Consider the following 23,958-nt stretch of genomic DNA (forward strand, 5'->3'; position numbering starts at 1 on the left):
ACAACCTTTCCACATCCACTTAAACCCTTTTACAGTCTGAAAATCAGTGATTAGAACTACTTGCAGATATTAAAATGAAGATCCCATCTCAAATTAATTTCTGACCTATTCATTCAACTCATTCTATATGCATAATTATGTGCCTAACCACAATGTGTACTGGAATTGTGACCTGTTAATATTTGTACTATATTTAAATTTTTGCATTGAAGAAGACAAAGCACCAGTATAGTGTGCCTTAAGCAACAAGGCATTCCCTTTGCATGTACAAAAGAGATGATAAAGTGAACTTACAATACACAGAGTGCTTCCGCATAAATTTTTCAGTATTTGTCATGGATACTGGACACATGGGCTTCAATACTATTTATCCTTCCTGTTGTCTGAAGTCTTTACTTTTTATTTTTTTTTTAACAATGAAGTAATCAGTGAAAAGTTTTGGTGCTCTGAAAACCTGTGAGGAAAAAATAAAAGAAAAAAGAAAAAAATCAGTGCAGCTTCATATAAAGTCAACAAACTCAAAGGTCATAAGATAATCAGTGCTTTCTTATGTTATGGGACTCATCTTTAGTTCAAGGTTCTACCTAGTGCTTAGGTGAACAACTACATCTAGAGACTTACTTTTCATTACTTTGTCAGAGGCATAAATATGAAACCTGTCAAACTGTACTGGCAAGAGCTATGTTGCACCAAATACAGCTAGACTAGACTTGCTATCATCTACTGGTTTTACTGCAAACTCAATAAATTACCCAAGGTATAAAAATGTTGTCCAAAACATCCGCTTGGGCAGTATTCATAGTGAGGAGTGAGGTTTTCCAGAATATTTGAAAAACCCAGGGTCCAACAGTGCTTCCATTAAGACCAATGTCTAAATTCTACTTCAAAGACAGCTGGAGCCATGATGCATTAACCAGAATAAAGAAGACTTAACTAAAATAAAAGAGCCTAAGCATACCTGAAAATCAAAAGGTAGCTCTCTATTCCTCAGTGATAATGAGGTGGGTCTTTTTTTTCTTTGTTTGGTTGGTTGGTTTTGGAAAGATTTCTAATTTGGGAGCTATCCAGCTATTCATACATTATTATGTTTAGATATTATTTATTATTCAGATGCTAAAAATACAAGTGTAGAGAACAATGACAGAAGGGTCTGATACAATAACAAATTACATCCCATTACTCATGAAAATGTGGCTGCTAATCAGTGAGTATAAATGCTTCCTGGTGCCTGTGGCAAAATGCCATTTTAAAGGCTATTCTCTTTTCTCCACTTGGAAGTGAGGTCTTTGGCAGTCCATCCCAAACTACAACAAAGGAAAACTCTCTAGACACTAGAATGTGAGTCTGTATGGCCTAGGAAAAGTGAAAAAAGCTTTACAAAATGTATTATTTGTTTTTGTGGTCCCCTTTTTGATTGTTCTCTGCCCATGTCACACCTCCCTGAGTATGAAACAGGTTAATACACTCTTTTGGGTATGATCAGGTTCTTGCAAGTCAGACATTCTGCTTATATTTAAGATCACTGTACCAATTCCTGCCCTCACTCTTTTCTTTCTCCAGACCTAACTTATTACTGAATAAACAACACAGTTCCCTGCTGTGTAACAATAAAGAATTATTCTGACACTGTAATCAAGGAGAGGAAAAATACTTTTGCAGAGTTACAAAGATAATATCCAGGAACTTGCTAGCTCAGACTTGCAATTCATTTAGTCTGGTGGTGGATTATTGCATATAATGTTGCATATAACAGAGGCAGCTAATAGAGGCATCAATTCATGCAGAAGGGCACACAGGAGGGGGTGTCGGGGGGGGACAACCTGAAACTCTGCTGAGGACATTATATGTGCTGCTCAGCAGTGGTGGTGACACGCTGCAGGGCACAGTCCCCAGCAGCCCCTTGCAGGGGCTCAAACATTGCAAAAAGACTGATGATGCTTGAGCCTTGGACAGTTCTCTCTGCTACTCTTCACATGCCAGAAAAAACCTGAAGCATATCAAGCGTGACTATACTATATGGCGCTGGGGGTGACGATCAAGAGCATGAGACTTAGGTAGTTTTCTCCTCAGCCTGCTGGTGACTTGCAGTTGTTGTGAGATCAACAACCAGTTGAGTAGCAGGTGTTGGAAATAAGGATTCTTTTTTAAAATTATTATTATTATTTATTTTTTTACCCTGAGACTCTCTTCAAAAATTGAGGACTTCTGGGAACAGACAGGGTCCACCTTAAAAAGTGGGTCAAAACTATTTTTGCCAACAGGCTGTGCAAATTAGAGAGGTGAGCTTCAAAGTAGGAACAACAGGGGAGAGAGGCAACAACTCACAAGCAGACCATGTTGGCAAACAAATATTGAAGGGTGATGTGAACTGCAGTATCCTTGTGATCAAGAAATCAGTGCTGAAAGAGGTCCATTTCAAGTGTAAGCACAGAAATAAGGGAGTGCCTCCAAGAAAAGAACGTATCATGGAGAAGGCACTTGTACCTTTTCTGGGAAATGAGCACAACTGGGTGTCTCTCTGAAGTGCCTGTACAATAAAGTGTGTAGCATGGGGAGCAAACGAGGAATTAGATGGCAGTGTACAGTTGCAGGGCTATGAACTCATCACAGAGGCAGGGTGGGATAATCCACACAAGTGAAGTGCTGCAGTAGGTGGATACAGATTCCACTTTAGGAAGGACAGGACGGCAAGAAGGGAGAGTCAGCCTTTATGTGAGAGAAGCAGGAATGCATGGAGATCTGCCCTGAGATGGATGATGAGGCAGCTGAGAACTTGTGGGTCAGCAGTCGAAGGCAGACCAAAGTGGGTTATGCTGTGTGCCTGCTGCAGACTGCCTAATAAAGTAGGTGAGGCCTTCTTCAGAGAACTTGGAGTAGTCTCACGTTTGCAGGCTCAGGTCCTCATGAGGGACTTGAACAACCACAGTATCTGAGACAGCACAAAAGGCACCAGCAATCCAAGACACACTAGTGTTGTACCTCAAGCATCAATACTGGGGCCAGTACTGTTTAGTGTTTTTATTAATGACTTAGATGATGGGACAGTGTGCCCCCTCACCAGGTTTGGACATGATACTAAACCTGGGAGTTTTTCAGGTTTATCTGAGCTTATCAGGTGCCATGACAGCATAAACTATATGGTTATTCTGCTATTCAGAGGAATGTTAACAGGCTTGGTGGGGAGAGAGGAATCTCATGAGGTACAACAAAGGGAAAAACAAAGGCTGGAAAACAGCTTTGTCAAAAAGGACCTGTGGGTCCTGGCAGACAACAAGTTGAACATGAGGCCCAGGCCCATGTGCCCTTGTGGCACAGAAGACCAACAGCCTCGTGGACCGTACTAGGAAGAGCATTGCCAGCAGGTCGCAGGATATGATCCTTCCCCTCTGCTCAGCCCTAATGAGCTGCCTCTGGAGTGATGTGTTTAGGTCTGGGCTCCCCAGTACAAGACAGACATACTGGAGCGGGCCCAGCAAAGGACTGAAAAGATGACTGAAAGACTGGAGCTTCTGTCATACAAGGACAGACTGAGAAAGTTGTGACTGATTATTCTGGAGGAGAAATGGCTCAGGGGTGATCTTCAGTGTATATAAATGTCGGGGGGGGGGCGGGGAGTAAAGAAGACAGAGCCAGACATTTCTCCGTGGAACCAAATGATAAGAGGCAATGAGCACAAACTAAAATACAGCAAACTCTGTTTAAACACAAGAGAAAAAAAAAATACTGTGAGGGTGACTGAGCACCTGCAGAAGTTTCCTAGAGAGTTTGTAGAGTCTCCGTCCCTGGAGATATTCAAAACCTGACTGGACACAGCCCTAACCAACCTGCTCTCTCTGAGCCTATTTTGAGCAGGAGTTCAGAGTAGACAATCTCCAAAGAGGCCTACCAAGCTCAACTTCCTCTATGATTCTCTGATATAGTAGCAACAGTGATACATGCAGCCTGCCAAGGTACATGCAGAACAGTTTGTACAGTATAAACAAGTATGGAGCTTGAAAAACATTTACATCAGTAAATCTGGAGGTGAATATAATATACCTGAAAACAAATATAATGAGAAAATATCACATGGACTATAGCGGTAACCTGTTTAAACTACTCTTAGAGTCAGAGGGGAAAGGCAAGGGGAATGGAAAGAAACAGTTATAGCTTGCCATCAAAGCAGACACAATCAACAGCGTGAGTTTATTAGGTGTCATGACAGTAATAAAAATGAAGTATATAATAGGGTGTATTTTATCACACATTTTCCTTTTTATAAGCTATGCTATATAGAAGAGATGCTGCATGCCTTCCCCCGCCCCCCCCCCCCCCCCCCCCCCCCAAAAAAAAAAAAGGTGCTGATTTCTTCCTCTGCCCTTCGGCATGCCTCTATTTTATGAATTTTCAGTTCCTGAGTCACCAGTCCCAAGGCTTCCCTTACGCTCCTTAATACTATGCATGTTTTCAGAAAGATGCAAGAAAACTCTCAGGGGGTTTGTTTGTTCTTGTTAGGGAATATATATAAGTGCATATATATAAATGTATAAATTGTACACAAATTTATATACAGAAAATGTATAAATATGACAGGACACTTTTTAATGGCCAGCAACTAGCTAAATAGCTACAAGATATAGATAGATGTTTTCATATATAAATATAAATTATCCACAGATATAAATAATATATATAATGTCTAACAAATTTCTGGATGTTTTCACTCTCACTATACGTATTTGATTATTTTCTGAATCCCACAAATCTATTTACCATAGAAACTCTTAATGACAGAATGACAGAGAGTTCCATGGGTTAATTGCAATGTGTACAAAGTAAAGTGTTTACTGTAGTTCTAAGCATATTGCTTCTATATCACTGAACTAGAGCTTTTAGTGTATAATGAAAGGTAAATCAAAATAGTCTTTTCCTTCTCTTTATCCTTTTGCAACCCTACCATATAGTCTTTACTGTAATTTCTCCCTATCTCTTTTTCCATATCTTTACCTCTTCCATCTCTCTCCATATAACTGTCCATCATATTCCTATGATATTTCATCATACAGAACTGTATCCTCTGGCTTACCCTTTCTAGAGACAGGATAATGAAACCCAAACACAGCACTCAAGACAACTGCATAATGCATGTTAGAGTTGCCCCATTTCTGAGGAACACAAGAAGGATATTATTTTGGGATCACTAATGCACACTGAGCCAATGTTTAATGAGCTGTATAGGTGTTGTTTTTTGTTGTTATTTGTTTTTTTACACATTGATACAGTTAGCATTAAACTCAGGAATTTGTATGATTTGGAATCAGTGACTGTAAGCCTGCCACTGGCCTTCAAGTCAGATCACACTCATTCAGCTTGCAGTGTATGGGCTATGCTAATTTACCTTGTAAACTGGAAACCTCAGCAAAGTGACAGTTGTCCTTCCTTTTGTCCTTCATTTCTCTCATCTATGAATTTTCAGTTGTCACACAAGCAATCCCAGAGCTGCCCTTAAAATCTTCACATCATTCAGAGCTGGAGAAACTCATGTAGAGCCACTTGGTGCACCTCCATGACCTTCCTACAGGTTCCTGGACCTCTGTTTTTTTGCTTGCACATCCTAGGAGCCCTCTGCTTGAATAGAGAAGCACACACATAATTATGCTTAGGGCATGCATATGAGCACTCACAAGTTGGCTGAAACTGCACATCTTGGATGTGCACGAGTATTCTCAGCCTCGTCACTAATGGGCAAAGCCACAGCACTGAAAGATATAGAAAGAAATTAATGCTTTCATATTTCCAACAATCTAGGAAATCAACACATAATAACACATTCTTTCAGCAATAAGTAGATGTTTGATGGGAAGATATGAACAGAGATAGTAAGTGTTGCCAGAATAAGAAACCAATTAAGCAATGTCCATATGGATTACATTGTGAGCACAGCAAGATGTAGAGCAGAGGGATTGAGTGCCATATGGAGTGTAGACAGTGATCCCATCTGGGTGTTTTCTTTACTAAAGAGACCCACAATTTTATTATACTCATTCTGAGCTTCAAATTATACACATCTTAAAAATGTTTGAATTATTTTTATTTTATTGTGATTCTTTTATGGATACACACTTCAGTTGGAAGCGTGCAGATTTCAGTTATAAAGAATAAATCTCTGTTACTGAGATTCAGTAATGTAGGGTGAGACTGAAAGTTCTCTGGCAGTCAGTAGCAGGAGAGCAAAAAGCTGTAATACCATGGGAACAGAGCAGGAAGAAAATTGTGTAAGGGCACAGTTATGTCCCTACATCTTTCCCTACACTCCAGGGGGAAATTAACCTGCATTTTTTCTCAACTTGCTCCCATTTCTTGCTCTATTTTTCTAGTTTCTACATATCAGCTTTGTTTGTTTGAGTTAATTCTCCATTCAGTTAATTCTCCATTCAAGGGAGAGTAAGGAAAGACAACTCAGTCATCAAATGCTCTGCAACGTCTTTCTTAGGTGTCCTGCCCAGAGGAAAAATAAATCCCCATACACCTGCTTGCACAGGATAAGCCACAACATTTTCCTTAAATAAAGCAAGGGACTCCTGTATCTCCAAAATATGGAATGCGCTTTTTTTTTTTTTTTTTTAAACGGAGGACATTTTAGTGAGCCCATTTAATTTTGCACTCACACAACCAGTTACACATCTCAGCTGAACTTTTAAAATCAGCATATCAGGCTCTGAAGCACTTACCTGATCATGCCTGGAGTCCTAATGCTTTACTTATTGCTGGAGCTGCATGTTTCTTAATGATAAATTAGTGTGTTGCCCCTAGACAGTTCATTAACATAAGGGCTGAAAAACATGCATTTTCTCTTTCAGCACAGAATGTATACAACCAATTTTAGAGCATTCAATGCTGTTAGCTTCATCCATTTTTACATGCCCTACCCACCATCAAAAGGAACACAGCACTGAGGCAAAATGGCAAAGATCATACTTACTTGCTCCTATGACTAACCACAGGAAGTCCAGCTTCTGTATCCAGCCCACTTTCAAGGAATTAGTCAGTGATTGCTCAGAGACCCAAAGACCAAGAGATAAAATGAGTTTTGTGGAGTTTTCACCACGACCAATACTTACGTCAGGATAGATATAATGTGCTGAATTAAACATGTTTATCTTCATTCAGAATATATAAGGACCTTTCTTCATTTTCCAGACTTAATATGGTTTCTGTGCTCATGGACCAAAATATATGCAAAATAATTCCCTGCTTAAAAACAAAATGACCAAATGAGACAGTAATATCCAGCTACCAACTGCAGTTTGAATTTCAGATGACTGAATTTCACTTTTCACCAGCTCAAGGGCATCAAGAACTTTCTGTCTCACGCTTCTCATTTCAGTGTGCTTGATAAATTGCAGTGGACAGTAATAAGAAACTGGAACTTTTTGAATGTGGCGCCATGATAACGTCAAATACAGTAGGAAAGGCAAGTAGTGGGCACGTTTGAAGATACATTTCAGAAAAAAAATGTCTAGGTTCAACACGACAGCAATAGCATCAGTGTTGCTTTTTATAAACATAGCTGCAAGAATAGTGATCTGACTGCAAGCTTGAGGCGCTACAAGTTTTGCTTCACAAAAAAAAAATCTTTCACAGAAGTAGTAATGAGTTTCTAAACAGTAAAAAAAAAAAAATGTTTTGAAATAGGAATATGGAGACCATTCTTATATAGGTTTTCTGTAACAGAAAAGAAATGTGAAAGCAATTTAGGAGATATATGGGGGAATATGCATGTTATTCTTGTTACCTTTCTAGAGTGACCAGAATACCACAATAAATCATTTATAGATGTGTGAATCCATTGGAAACATCTGTCATTCACAAAACATGTAAAGAAAATTACTTGCTACATCTGTAAGTATAGCAACTAGTTTTGCAAACACTTGGTATTCCTGTCTTATAGGCTTTCAGCAGGTTCCCTTGGCCCAGGATGTCTCTCATCTAAGGCACAGCCTCAAGAAGGGATCTATCTAGGCTAAGTTTTTCCTTTATCAGAGCAGGTATGATGTAAGCCAGAGGCTTATAGACTAGCTTGAATCCTTTGAAGTAACTGGAAGTAAATTCCAATGGGATTTGCATCAAAAACTAAGCATATCCTACATATTACCATTAAAAAGCCCCAGTGATACCGAGTACATTTATATGGTACTGTATTTGTACTTCAAGTTAAAATCTTTGTGTTTATGTTTTCCTATGATTTTCATATCAAATAAAATACTCAGTAATTTCTCATGTAAAATCTCCTTCCACAAGGTTTCCAGTTTTATTAGTTTTCTTTAGCCATTTGAAATGTCAGGTGGATCTGTTTTCTTACAAAAACTCTTTTCATATATAAAACTTTACTTATGGTTTTCCAATAAAAACTAGCAAAAGTAGTTACCATATGCCAGTATAGTACCCAGAAATAGGTAACAAATATTATCTATAAAAGTATTGCGTTATTTGTCCTGTGTATTGTTTTTCTGCTATGTCATAGAATCATAGAATGGTTTGGGTTGGAAGGGACCTTAAAGATCATCTAATTCCAACCCCCCTGCCATGGGCAGGGACACCTTTCACAAGACCAGGTCACCCAAAGCCCCGTCCAACCTGGTCTTGAACAATTCCAGGGATGGGGCATCCACAGCTTCTCTGGGCCACCTGTTCTAGTGCCTCACCACGCTTCACAGTGAAGAATTTCTTCCTAATATCTAATCTAAAACTACCCTATTTTAGTTTAAAGCCATTACTCTTTGTCCGATCACTACATTCCCTGACAGAGTCCCTCCCCAGCTTTCCTGTAGGCCCCCTTTAGGTACTGGAAGACCACTATATGGTCTCCCTGGAGCCTTCTCTTCTGCAGGCTGAACCACCCCAATTCCTTCAGCCTGCCTTCATAGGAAGAGTGCTCCAGCCCCTTGATCATCTTCATGGCCCTCATCTGGACTCATTCTGATAGGTCCATGTCCTTCTGTTGGGTGCCCTAGAGCTGAACACAGTACTCTAGGTGGGGTCTCATGAGATCAGAGTAGAGGGGGAGAATCACCTCCCTTGGCCTGCTGGTCATGCTTCTTTTGATGTCAATCTACTATTTTGCACTTACTATTGATTGTTCTATTTAGTTCATACTCCCTGAGCTTCTTCAGTTTTTGTTGTTTCGTTTGTTCATGGGGGGAAGGTTGTTTGATTTGTTTGGTTGTGGTGCTTTTTGTTGTTGTTGTTTTTAACTACAGAACAAAAAGCAAGTTCACTCTTTAGAAAGTATAACCATAAAAGGAATCAACTAGAACATTTTAAGATCAAATCTATGACAATGGAAAAACCAGGCCTGCAAAGAAAACAGAACACTGCCATCAGAACCATAGAAGGAAAAAACTCTCAAAACAAAGAACAGAATGTTAAAGATGTACGAAATTTTTATCACTGAATATGAATAAAGGTCATATTCCAGGCCAGAAAACTATGAGTTCAATGCAAAATTACAGACATACTAGACATTCATTTTGATGGCTTCAAAAAAAAAAAAGTTTGAACTTCACCTAAAGCAGTTCTAATTTCCAGTCTAGTCATCACCCAACAACAAAACATCTCACTCAATATGCAACTCTAAAACCAACACAGAAGGCTGAAAATATACTTTGTTGTGAGTCTTTTTTTGTTTGTTTGTTTTGTTTTTTCCCTAGCCTTTTCTTCCTCTTTTTCTTGCATTCTTTACAATGAAATTGTTCCAGCTGTGGTAAATGTTGTTCAGGCATGGATCGGCAATATATTTTGCACTTTGATGTTCATAAGTATACATTTCTTTCCAAAAGAACATTTATTGCATTCTGATTGGCAGTTAGTGACACATTTTCTAGAAGAAATATATTTTATATTTAGCTTGCTTTCCCAGTTTCCACTTTTCTCTATAACTAGATTATTTTCCTTTTTATTTATGGGTTTGTGATTTTTTTCCCCGCACTTATTTGTACATCTTCAGCCTTACCTACTACAAACTACCAGTCCAGCTCTTTCATTTATTTTCTTTAGATAAAACTGTGAATCAAATTCTATATTTTTATTCTAATAATTTCATACTTCTTCAAAAAAACATCAAAGCACACTTTGATCAAATGGAAAATGATCAAAGACTAAGCTTGTTTTAAAAAAAAAAAAAAGGTGGAGATTCTTGTGTTTTTCTTCACTTTTATCTTAGCTCCCTGCTTTGATTATGTGTTTTATTATATGAAGAAGGTTGATGGTCGAATAATGTAACACAGAAATTGAGAGCCAATGGAAGTATAAGTATTACTGAAGTGCTTGACCATTTCACGGTCATGTTTTTAGTGCAATGCTGGCTTGTGGAACAAAAAGAGTTATATTTCTCATGTATACACATAGGTTTCCACCTCAGGTTAAATGGGACTTTCATTTCCAAAAGGATCTACCAGTAGTAAAATAATGCTGCCTGTACATTCCGGTTTAACCCTGTAATGCAATGGAGTCCCAAGTACTTCAAGAGGCTGATGCAACCATTTTGTGTTGCTAGTACTAAACTAGCCTGTGGATCCAGCCTACACAACTTCTGTGTAGGTCCATCTCTACTTTTGCAATACTACCACTTGCATTACAGCTAAGGTCGCTTCAGATGTTAATTCAAATATAGACAGTTTGAATTATCACCACATTGAAGATAAGCCATAAAACTGATAAATAAAAAGAATGAAAAATAATTATTGGTTATTTTCATTAATTTCTTAATATGTACTTTTCTAGTCTTGGATTAGAGTCTCGTATCTATTTTTTTTTCTAAATGTACATGAAATCAAAGTTGTCATCATATGTTCTGTACACAATTTCTACATGTATATATTACAAAGAATGTTTTAGGAAGGAATTAAAGCAATCCCTTTAAAATAACAATAGAATCAACACATTTCTCAAGTGTAAGAATTTATATTTTAGTCTTGGCTTATGATTTTTTTCGATGCTTACCAAACATTACTATATCGTTATTAATTCAACCACAAATACAGAAAATGGGGATGATATGTGAGGGACATGTGAAAATGGGGGATGTGTGTCAAAACAAAGTGTTCAGGCAGGCTTACCTTCTGAAAATGATCTGAAAGGAAGAAAACAGTTATTTTGTAAATCTTCAAATCTTCAGAATGTTAATGAAATCTAAAGTTTTTGAACAGGTGTTACCTACACAGCCAGAAAGTTCAGGGTGACCAAGTAGTCAAATAAATAAATAAACAGCAGGGGAAAAAAAAAAAAAAAAAAAAAAAAAAGCTGTGATTTTCTCTAGATTATTTACATAGTCCCAGCAGAGGATTAACATTGCCTTATTCCACTCTCACCTTGTCCTATCACATTTTTAGTACCACTTGCCCCTGAATCTTACACCTTAGCCCATCAACACACTTTTAACCCTTACACTCACATTTCACAACCTTGATCATCCTTTAACCACCATAATAGAACTGATTTAATAATCTTTTTCTGCCATACCTGGATGGGAAACAGTGAATAAAAACAGGTGGGTTTACAGATGTATAGCGGGGGGTAGATCTTTGCTGGGAGAACTCCATCTGATTTCTCAGAGATGAAATGCAGTTTGAAAGATGACTTGATCATAGCTTCTAAGTATTCACCTAAAGAAAAAGACTGGCAGTTAATCTAGCAAAGGGAACATAAGAAAGAGGATTAATCACCAGAGTCAGAAAAAAAATCAAACTAAAGTGCAAATTATTAACCATATTTTATGTGCTTCATGACTGTAATTAATTATCAAGGAAATTTATCATTATACAGTTCTTAATATCTACATTTTACCTAGTAACTGCTCTTTTGGAAAATGGCCTCAATCTAGTGCTATCAATTGTTGACAAAATACAACGATAACTGGTTGAAATGTAAAATCCTGTGATATACAGGAGTCAACAAAATACATTCATATATAGAAAAAGATCAGGGAAAGTGTCAATTTGGTAACAAGTGGACAAAAATATTAATATATTATAGCGAATGCTGAGAAAGCTGAAACGTGTCACATTTTTCATCAGCCTTCATTAAAACAATAATTTGCAAGCATGTAGCTACCTAATATTAATTAATAGTAACAACAAAAAAGTGGTAAGATACCAGGGAATGAAAAGTTTAGAGTTACATATTTTCAAAACTTTGTGACTTGTTGAACTTCTTCCTGAGATATTTAAAGGACATGCTGAAAAATCTTTTTACAAATCATCAAGGAAGAGTGAAGCACCAAAAAAATTGGAAAATAATAAGTTATTGTTAGTAAATGTTAATGTATTATTAGTGAATATAGTAAGTAATAGTATAGTATAGTAAGTATGTGTGTATATATATATATATATAGTAAGCATAGTATAGTAAGTTAATGGGAGGGGAAAAATGAGCATAAGGAAACTAAAGAAATATAGCCAGCTTGTGCTCAGTTCTGAGAAAACCGTGACATAAATATTCCAGCAAGTTATTTGCAAACATTCTGCAGAAGCAGTACGTATCATATACTACAACGTTATAAAATACTCTCATAAAAAGATGGGAAGCTGAGGTTGATTTAACTGCTAGATGCAAAACTAGTTGGATAACTCTAGTCATCTAGCATTTAACATAGTGAAATTCAAAGAGTGTTTTGGGGGACATACAGAAGCCTGTACTGAGTTAGGATCTATTCACTCACTTCATTAATTTACATTCATTAATTTACATGGATGGGGGAGCAGAGGGTGTTAAGTGTATTTGCACCAAGGTGAGAGGGACTGCACCTAAATTTCAGGACAATATACTGATGATAAAGTGAAAATTGGTGCAAGCCAACAATAGCCACATGCATATAGAACAGGTGAGACAGGATGGAAAAAAAAATGCCTAGGTAGCAGACCTGCAGAAAGGGATCTGAGAATTATAGAAGCATCAAAGGCTGAACACCTGTTCCCTGCTCTAATTATCAAGGCTACGGCCCTCATACAAATAGTGCAGGCTTGGTAACTGTGGTCCAAGAAAGTGAATTAACTGGATACAGCTTAGAGGATATCAGCAGGTGGTCAGAGGTCTAGGCAACAGAATATAAGAGACAAGACTGGACAGCTTTTTAACCTTAAAATAATAATAATAATTAATAAAAAAAATCTGAATCAGGTCATGAGGATAGCGTTAATTACGTAAAAGGCTGTGGAACAAAGGAAAAGTAATTTATTCCTGCCTTGCAGTGTTGTATGGGACAAGAAGCAGTGGAGCAGCAAATCTGCAGCAAAAAAAGGGTAGGATATTATGAAAGAACTGTGATGGTGAGTACTGAGGTGCTGGCACAGGTGACTAGTGAACCCACTATTAGAATGCTTCACTGGTTGGATAATGTCCAGGTTTTGGATAAAGCTTAAACTTTGATATAGGTGATATTGGTATAGCTGGTGCAGCTTGTATAGTTATAATCCATGAAAAAATCCACAGTACCTGGAAAGATGAGGTTTACAAAGGTTGTATAGGTATAGTCACATCACTTGCATTTTAGTTTATGTAACAAGCAAATGCTGTGGCTACCTTTTGGAAGGTCAAGGGGCATTTTGTCAAACACACAAAGCAAGCAAAGGATCATACATGATATTCATATGACATTTCCACAAAACAGGAACTTAGTAATAATAATAAACCTATAAAATCCTATTAAAAGACCTTGAAGAAGACACCTGCAGAGAGCAGTTTTCTGCTAAATTTGCTAAAGCACTGGATTCACTCATCTGTATTTTATTAACTGAAGATAATTATATTTAAGATAGGCCACTTCATTAATAAGCTGTTTTAGAATTACTACTCAATAAAATAAGAATTCAGAGTTCTTCATAAAACTGGAAAAGTTTGACTTTGAAATTCCAAATGCCAAAAGCAACAAGAGAAATATATATACATTTTTCTCTCAGCTTTTTGATGAAGAATTAAAAACTTACAAAGTTGTATATACACTATTTGACACAAACCAATTCAGTATGATTGAAGAGATATTCTGTGGTTTTCTGCATTAAAAATGCAAATAAGATGGAAAAAGGTGTGCATGATGACCAAGTGCTTTTTTTCCAAGTACATACTTAACAATATAGCAAACTCAATTATTCCTCCCAATCTACATTTCATGCTTATATACACACAAAATCCATTGTCTAGTGCCCTCAATAGTTTTCAAAGTTGTTATTTACAGATTTTCAAGATGACATCAACGTAGCTATAACTTTTTGCTGGACTTCAGTTCATTAGTCTGTTCCTCCCTGTGGTAATTTCATTATGTCTTCAACCTATGTTCTAACTCCCACTGCTACAATTAGGTGTGAAATTTAGAGCTACCAGATTGTAAAGATATGCTACCTACTACTCAAGGGTAATTTAACCATTAATTAGTGGAGCAGCAGCTAACATTCCTCCCTTCTACTGAACAAGATCTTCAGAGCTCAAACTACCTCATCTCTAGGTGTATACTCTGTTAATTTCGAGGCTGAATGTTCCCATTAATCTCATACTGAATAAGAAGCCTTAAAAGCACCCTTTAAATTACCTCATAATTTCAGTGGAAATAAAATCTGGAGAGCTGGAATGAAAGATGCCATGGAAATCCACCATGGAGAGCAGTACCTCTATGGTTCTGGATGCTTTCACTTTGCTGCATCTGTTCATGGATGAAAAGCCTGAAGGGGCTGTACGCTGCATAAACACAAATATAAATTTTGTTTTTGAATTCAGTGGAACTACACTCATGGAGAATAAGTCTTTGGGGATTGGATTCTTCAAAGGCAGGGGAAATGAATGGGAAGACCACTTGCTCCTTCTGTTCTGGTGTTGCTATTCATCATCTGTATTTTACACATACAGAGCTTGCAGAGGGTCGGGAGTGGGGAGAATGAGTTGTGTTTTTTTTTTCTTTGAAGTATTTTTTCATCTTGTGGAGTTCACAATCCCATCCAAGCTGCCTCAACCCTTTTGTTAAGGTTACAGACAGGAAGTCTGGGAAAAGGAATTGAAGACCCCACTACCAGAACAAAACAGAATATCCCAAGTTGGACGGGAGACACAATGACTTTCAATTCCAACACCCGGCTCCATACAGGCCTACCTAAAAATCAAACCATATGTCTAAGAGCATTGTCCTGATGCTTTTTGAACTCCATCAGGCTTGGTGCTGTGACCACTTCCCTGGGGAGCCTGTCCCAGTGCCCGACCACCCTCTGGGTGCAGAACCTTTCCATAGCACCCAGCCTGACCCTCCCCTGTCCCAGCTCCATGCTGTTCCCTCAGGTCCTGTCGCTGTTCCCAGAGAGCAGAGCTCAGCGCCTGCCCCTCTGCTCCCCTCGTGAGGGAGCTGCAGGCCGCCATGAGGCCTCCCCTCAGCCTGCTCTGCTCTGGGCTGAACAAACCAAGGGACCTCAGCCCCTCCTCTTAAGTTTTGTCCTCCACCATCTTTGTTGCCCTCCTTTGGAGACGCTCCAATAGTTTTATGTCCTTCTTACATTTTAGCACCCAGAACTGCACACAGGACTCAAGGTGAGGCTGCACCAGTGCAGAGTAGAGCTAGACAATCATTTTCCTCAGCAGTGGTTTTGCACTTATAATTACTGGGTACCAAGGTGATCAGGAGTAAATGCTGAGGGTGAAAGAGAGGAACCTAAGTATTACATTTCTTAAAAAGTGAGGTGCCTAAGTCAGGACACTGATCAGTAGTAACCAGATTCTATCCAGAATTCACAAGCGTAAATCTTCTCCTGGGTTTAGTCATCTCTGCATCCCTAAAGAAATGAAGGTGTTTTTTTTTTCCAGGCACTGAAGAAATAATTAAAGAGAGAACCTTACATATCCCTTAGGCTTTTTTTTTTTCTTCTCTTTTCTTCTAAGATAATTCCTCCTAAAGAGCTTTTGGCTTAAGGAATGCCCTGTATATAAACACATTTGTGTGGGTTTTGCTAAGTTTAAGTATCTATCTTTCTATTCGCACCTTTTTGCATTACCACATTGGGCATCAGAGGTCCAGTGGAGTCCTTTTTTTTACAGCATCCATACTACAGCATACTACACAAATAAGCACTCACATTTACAGTTCAAATATGTTCCTTCATTCAGCCAAATTTAGGAATGTGTACTTTTTTTCTTCTTTCATAAGGCATGCAGCTAGCGTGTCTGGAAGACATAACATTTACATTCTATAAACACTGTGCTATTAAAAAAATAGATTTAGTTATCCTTACATTCGTAATGATGTCCAGCCAGTCTCCAAACCGTGATTATGTGGAAAGACAACCCCCTCCCCATTTTTTATTGCCAAACATCATGTTAGGTGGTTTGGGATATCCCTTTGGTGAATTTGGGTCAGCTATCCCAGTTGTGTCCCCTCCCAGCCCCTTACTGGGGGGCAAAGAAACAGAGAAGGCCCTGATGCTGCATGAGCACAGTTCAGCTATAGCTAAAACATTGGTGTGTTATAAGCATGTTTTTAGTTACAAATCTGAAAACACAAAATCATATAGACTGCTATGAACAAAAATTAACTCCATCCAAGCCAAACTCAGTAGATCCTGTCATGAAATTGTAGGTTAGTTACTCCTGCTCTAATCACTGGTAGGGCAATACAGATATTACCTACCTCAACAATTATAATGATGCAGGCATTCTGGGATCTTACTTTCTCTCCCCGCCTCTGCTTTCCACCCTCCCCAACTTTTTTTTTTTTTTTTTAAATATCCCCAACCTAGCTTAGCATCCAAGGCCAGAGACAAATAATATATTGCTTGGATGTTGATGCTGCTGCTGCAGACATACTGCTAAACTCATAGTAGACATAAAGCCTGGAGGATTGTGTTACTGCCATTGTTTCTGTGGCAGTAACGTTAGACTTAATCTCTTCAATCTGAGCTGTTTTCTTTCCTTTTTGATAGAAATCTTCCATGTCTACTGAAATGATGTGTCTCTTCTACCAGAAAAAAAAAATAATAATAAAATAAAATTACCTACACTTTTTTTCTTTCTTTCTATTCTATACACTAGTATACTTATGGAAAGCCCCCAAAACTATTCATAGGTCTATGAATCACGAATGGCTAATAGTTTATATTAATAGATTGTGATTTTATACAAAGTAAAAAAAATAAAAATTAAAAGTTAGGATGTGGTAATGAGGGCACTTACCCCTCAAAATACAAGAAGAGTCTCTGAAAAAGGATAAAGGTGAGAATCTGCTTTAGGCAAAGGAAGTTGGAAAGTTAGATTCATGATCTCCAGGTACTTGAGCTCAAGATGTCTTCTGTATTAATGGACTGAACTCATTCTTAGTTGCAAAAGAAGGACTAAGGTGTCTAACCACAGGAGAGAGAAATGCTTCTTTTCCTGACACTAGAAAAACACTTTGAAAAGCACTAATAACGTAAGTCCACTATACATAACAACTCACAAAAATTTATTTGGCCATTTTGATACATTACCACGCACCATATAAATTTTCATAACACAATTTACTCTGCTACCTGAAGATGAACAACGATTTAGGCCTGAAGGAACTATCATTTTCACTGAACCAAGTAACCCAATGTCTCTGTGCCATCTAAGGTTTGGATTCACAAAATAGGCCATATTCATTTGAAAAATAAATAAATAAATAAACAACATACAAACAAAAAAAAAACTCATTCTCAGAGAATAACGAAAACATTCTATGTAAAGTTACACTGCTATGCTGATATTTTCTCACTGTTACTTCCGTATGAATGATGCTTCACACTGGAACCTGCGTTAATTTACACAAAGACTTTCTCTGGGGCGAATTAAAAATAATTACAACTTCAGGGAAATTCAGGTGCACAGAAAAGGGTACAATGCTTTGGGGTTTCTCCTCTGTATATTTATAGATGCTACTGTTCATTGCACTGAATTTACAGCCATAAAAACACCTGCGTTACAAGTATACCTGGGGCTGGACGCACAGCCCACCTGTTCTGTCACAGCACAGAGAAGCACTTGCCCAGAAATTCAAGCATAGATTCTTACTCAGGATGTCTTCATTGTCAATAGTACACACTTTGTCTTCTTTTCGTGCAACTTCAGTGCAGATTTACTTAGACTGTGAACTGTTCCTCAGTCTCTGACCCCACTGCCTATACTTCTTATGTATTTGAAAAGGAAATAGGAATAGGAATTAGTCCATTAGTAACTCCATTTCATGAATTAAAACCACAAACAATGCATCACTGGCTAGTACCTTTTGTAATTGTCCTTATGATAGTTATAATCTCACGCTACAAAATTAATTATATATATTTTAGAAAAGACTGGATTCCAGAGGAGCTTTTCTCTATGCCTTTTTTTTTTTTTTTTTGGTCTGTCTGTATTACCATGCATAAAACCTTTCAAAAAAATCAAATATAGCCTGTGTTCCTATTCAAAAAAGCAATTGTTATCTCTAAATTTGAAGACTCCTATACCAGGTCATTTGCTCCGGTCAGTCTGTGCTTGGATGTTACTTTGGATACATTTATTTTTCTTTCTGCCCAATAGGACTGTTTTCCATTTGACTGTCTATTAGCATTGACATTTTCTCCCTCAGGCTTTGTTCTTGTTCTTTTAGAACTTGATTGGAAGAATTTCATGGAGTTTATGAAGCTTTTATCCCAAGGAAAATGTTCCATTTCATTTTGTAGCTATTCTGCTGCTGACATTTCATGACATTTTCTCTTCTTGTTGACAGTTTTGTATTTCCTTAACGAGTATGCTAGTCCTAGTGAAAGTGTTTAATTTGCTTTGTCCAGTCTTTACCATATACAGCACATACAATACACTTCTTACTTCATTCTTGCATTAGCTTTCCTCTCTGATTGCTTTTTTCTGCACATTTGTTTCCTTTACAGTCTCTGCATGGAGTTCCTTTTACTTTGGGCAGAATCTGAACATATATTTGCTGCTAGCCTTTAAAAAAAAAAATCAGGATTATAGCAGAACATTTTGTAGATTTTCACTTTAAAAATGTAAGTAAACAAATCTTGTAACAATATGATGTTGGAATTTCCTGTTGGAAAAGGTCAACTACAGCCTTTTTGTTTCTCCTCTGGTATGCCAGTCTGAGTGATTACTAATCTTTACAGAATATTTAGTGTGCTGACTAAAATCCAAGGGATTTTTTCTCTAACAGCTGCTGCAAAGGTGAGCTAGAAGAACAGACTCCTGTGCCAAAATGGATGTGATTGGACCTGCAGCTGCACTGCTAATGACAGGAAATATGGAATACTGCTGAAGAGCTTTCAAGCAGAGATATATGATGTATTTCTCAGCCACCAGAGATGAAATACCTGCCAAGATGCAAATAGCATTGTGTCTTACAACTGCAGGATCATAAACAACTGGTGTTTATAGCAGCGTTTTTAAAGGCTGTTAAAGTCTGAGCACTAAACAATAAAAGTAATTGGTTAATTGCAACTCAGCTATTGAAAATTAGAAGCTTTAAGGTTAAGTTTTCCAGAGGTGATACACTCTTTCTTAATCAATTAGATTTCAGAATGACTTTGGTGGGGAGAGGGAAGATGACAGTGAATTATAGCAGTGCTAAGGAATTAAAGAAGTGTTGTTTTCTAAAAACAAAGGCTCAGCCACATGGCTATATTTTTAGTTATGTCATTTGATTTTTAACCAATCCAGGTTTTGCAGTTTCAGATTTTCACCTTCAATGCAGAGCAAGTGATCACCCACTGTGTATGCCAGAAAGAGGCAAAAAAATTGAAAGGAAACTGGATTTTCCATACAATTAAAACTTTACAAATTTTTCCAATTCTAACATAGACTAAAATCAAACATTTTCAGAGCTTTTTTCATGGTACATGTGTTTTTGGGTGCAGGTGGCAAGACTGTGGTAGCTGGGGCATCTGCAGGGGTGGCCTCTGTGGGAGGAGGCCAGGTCTGCCCCCATGCTGGACACAGCCTGGTCCCGTCAGCTCTGCAAGAGATCCACCACAGGGCACCGTTGAGCCCATCAGTGAAGCTGGTGATACCTCCATGAAGACACATTTAAGAAAGGGCATAAAATGCCAGAAGGAGAGAGGAGGAGGGAACAAGAAGAGCAAGAAACAGCAGAGGAAACATCAAGGGCACAGGAGGAGAAGGAGTTCAAGCTCGAGCTCCATGGCAGAGTAGATGTCCCCTGCAGCTTTTGGAGACCCAAGGCTGGAGCAGAAAACGTGAAGAGGAAGGAGCAGTAGAGAGAAACCACTATGTACTGACCATAATCCCCAAATCCCTGCAACCAGTTGGGGCAGTGGCAGAAAAGTAAGCTTGGTATTTGAGCTTGGGAGAAGGGTAGCAGGAGGAGGAGATGTTTTTTTTGTTTGTTTTTTTTTTTTTTTTTTTTTTGTGTGTGTGTCTGTTACCCAGATTAGTAATTAAATATTTATTTTAGTTAGCAATAGATTAGCTTGTTTTTCCCTCAAACTGCAAGAAAGTCGAAACGTGGCACAAACTCACCCAAAGCATGATTTGAGTGTTAGTTTCATACAGAAGTAAAACAAACATTGACCTATTTCTCTTTTCTATATAGATGTACATATATATGCATTCATTCACACTTGGAACTGACAATCATTTCTCAAGTCTCAAATTTTCGTTTGATCAGTCAACAAAACACCTTTTTCTATAGATAATCAGAATGTTTCAATTTCCTAAAATTATTTAGTAGTTACAAAGCATCTTTCCATGTTTATCATTTTGCAACTCAGATAATGAGGATAAAACCTGTTAACATTTCTGGATTTATCTATTTTATGGTATACTACAGTTCAAACCAAGTGTAACTAAATTTTAAAAAGTGTGGCTCTCTCTCCTACTGTGTTGTTGATTTACAGGCCTTAATAGGCTATTAAAGTGGATCGAGAAAGTGAGCATGTTACTCAAAAGATGGTCCCTGTTTTTTTTTTTTATCTCTGGTTGGGTGTTTTGTTGGTGATGGTTTTAATCATTTCCTGTTTTCTAATCATTTCCATTTCTTAACATAATTAGGGTTATTTTCTGTGTGTTCTCAATTCATGAAATGCTAATAGCTCTGAGAAAATGACAGCACCCATCTGCCTTGCGTTCCTGTCTGTAACACCAGTGGCAACGCTGCATGGCTATCAGCATAGAGATATATCCCACAGTAACCCTGTTCAGATTTTGACAGAGACAACCAGCACTGAAAATTACATACAGTTTGGCTTTGATTAAAACTACAGTGGCCAATATCATGGATATATTCTTGCATGTGTAACTTAGTCTTCTGAGCAATAGCTTACTTTGCGCGAAGCCACCAGTAACTGAGAAGCTCCAGGTACCATCTCTGTCTCTTCTGCTGGTGGCCATCATTTCCAGCATACATAGAAAAATCAAAATCTGCAGAACTACTGAATATCCTTCTCATTCTAGCAAGGAGGTAGAACACGGAGGCATTGAAGACTTCATATCTTGGGCCCTCCAGAACTGAAGCTGCCATTTGACAGGACACTGAATGCATCGGGAGGTTAAAACCTCTCAGGAGTTATGCTTCTACAGTTTCACAAAGAAGTTAGAATGTTACTGTCCAAGACTGTCCCAGGTTATTTCATTGACAATTGAACTTTCATTTGCTATGGGGCAAGTTCATATATTGATGATCTGTCATATAATCCTCATATAATTTGTGCATATGGAAAATTAACATATTCATAGCTGCAGTCATGTTACAAAATAGTTAACTATCCAAAACTCTCCTACACCTGTGACTGCCAATTTAAATCTACACAGAAAAGCTGAATGCTTTCGCCCCCATAAACATTTCTCTATACCTTCACATACATTCCCACTCTGAAAATCATCTCTGAAATAATGCTGCTCCCTATTCTTTTACTAGTCTGTGGCAGAAAACTGCTCCTTAGATATATGATCCCATGAAGTTCAAAGACCCCAGAGATACCATGAAATGTCCAATGCTGGTATTAAAAAAATAACTGCAGTAAAAAGAGACTTTGTAGAGATGTTACAAGGAAGAATTGATGACTGGAATGTGCAATGTGCTTTATACTCTCTTTAGTTTTAACTTTGTTTCTGTTTTCGCATGGGAAGTACAAATTACATCCCTGGCTACCATTCAAGTGACATTTTGCGGATCGTATAGAGCTAGATAAAAAACCTTATAAAGTGCATATTTGGAGCAGGTTTAATTCAAGCTTGATCCATTTCAAGAAATTGCATTCATTCGCTATAAATCATGATTTATAGGTCTCCCTATTAAACCTTAAGGTTTCTGCAACAGCTGCCTGTGTTTAATTGCAATGCCTTTTCCAAATGAAAGCATAACTTGCTTGTTTTCTATTAATGTATATTTAAGCTGATCGATAATTTACCTTATTATTTTTGGTATTATCAAATAAAGGCAGAAATATTGAAAAACTATCCAATATTTACATATTTATTATGTTCAGGGTGGTTCTGGAAACAATTAATCACAAGAGTTTTCACCTTAAGGTACTGCTTAAACACTTTGTGCAGCTGTTAGAATTCAATTGCCACAGGTAGTGGAATAAAAACCAATAGTATTGTACTGAATTAATTTCTGTGATAATTCCAATAAAACTTGTAATATTAGACTGGTTGCAATTTTATCTGTTTCAGCATATAGAATTAGATTTTTCCAAAATGACTTCCAATCTGGAGTAAAATTCTTTTAAGCAAAATTGGTAATTCAGAAGAATTAAAGGTTTAAATCTTCTTTGATTTAAACTCCTGCTACTCTTCCACTTCATCAGTACTCATGTGGGACTCAATCATCAGTGTGCTTATACCACTGCAAGATATTACTGCACTTGTAACATCAGTTAAATTGATAGGGTTAAATGAGCTCCAAAAAATGGATTCACACTATAAAAATAGTATAAATTTGGTACAGTTTCTCAACTCTGGAAATTTATTATTAAAGAGACAAACATCTACCATAGAATAGCCCAGAGCTTCAACAGATTTATATTACTTCTGTGGTATAAGAAAACTCATTTCAATTTCAATTCATGTCTAAAATCATCTATAAACTATTATTAATTTCAAGCATCAAATTTGTGCATATACATCCTCCATCTCTGTGGTGTCCTTCAGTAATCATCCAAAACAGCTATATGATTTTGATCAGATATGTTGGCTATTCAAACTCATCACATTCAAATAACTTTTTTTTTTAAAACACCAAATATCAGGTGAATAATAGAATAAAGCTTATGCAAAATCATACATTATTTTATTAACCAGGCATCTCATGGTCCAGCTAACATTACTGCAGTTAAATACAGAGAATATTAGAATATAAGAATGTCTTTGGGGTCATAAGATGTCTGATGTGCATTTTTTGGCTACAGCTGTGCTAGGTAAAGCCAATACTGTTCTTCGTTCCATATCACCCTTTCCTTCCTATTAATGTCTATTCAGATCTATTGGCTTAACCTAGGTATTGGCACTCCACATTAGCATAAGCTAATAGTAAGTTTTTTTCTAAGCCAGATAATTTTACAGAAGCAAGTTAGTGATGACTGAGTGTGCTTAGGTTGGCAAACAGAAGTGGTGATAACTCTTAGAGGTGATGACATACTGGGAGAAGCTATGAACTAACATTTTCAACCATCTGAGCTGCATCTAGAACAATAAAACTTATTTCAAACTCAGAAAGACTGTGAGTTTGAGAATAGCTAGTAGCTGCATCTCTAGACTGTAGAGGATTAGCTATCTTCATTCTAGATAATGCTCAACTGTGCCACTAGATAAAGAGTAATTTATATTTTATTTTTAATTATTTATTTGTTGGGAATTATTAAATGAATTTAGATTTTTTGTTTTTACAGTGCTCAAGGGTCAGTCCTATGTATTGTATATGTATGTTCTGAATATTCACACTTCAAATGTGACAAGAGTAGTCATTGCCAAAACAAAATAATA

At 37.4% G+C, this 23,958-nt stretch overlaps 1 long non-coding RNA gene across 1 annotated transcript in view; it reads right to left on the minus strand.

The window, feature by feature from the left end:
• Window positions 1-315: 315 nt before the first annotated feature.
• Window positions 316-23,958, minus strand: part of LOC310898648 — a 28,978-nt gene continuing 5,335 nt past the window's right edge. Inside the window, exons 2-9 of the long non-coding RNA XR_014583512.1 lie at window positions 21,297-21,546; window positions 17,179-18,948; window positions 15,992-16,173; window positions 14,561-14,706; window positions 11,500-11,642; window positions 7,101-7,233; window positions 5,378-5,604; window positions 316-454 (exon numbers count right to left, since the gene is read on the minus strand). This is a non-coding gene — a long non-coding RNA (uncharacterized lncRNA). The remainder of the gene's footprint in view (window positions 455-5,377; window positions 5,605-7,100; window positions 7,234-11,499; window positions 11,643-14,560; window positions 14,707-15,991; window positions 16,174-17,178; window positions 18,949-21,296; window positions 21,547-23,958) is intronic.

This window comes from Anser anser (genome assembly GCF_964211835.1).
Source record: "Anser anser genome assembly, chromosome: 4".
In the NCBI taxonomy this organism is placed as follows: Eukaryota; Metazoa; Chordata; class Aves; order Anseriformes; family Anatidae; genus Anser; species Anser anser.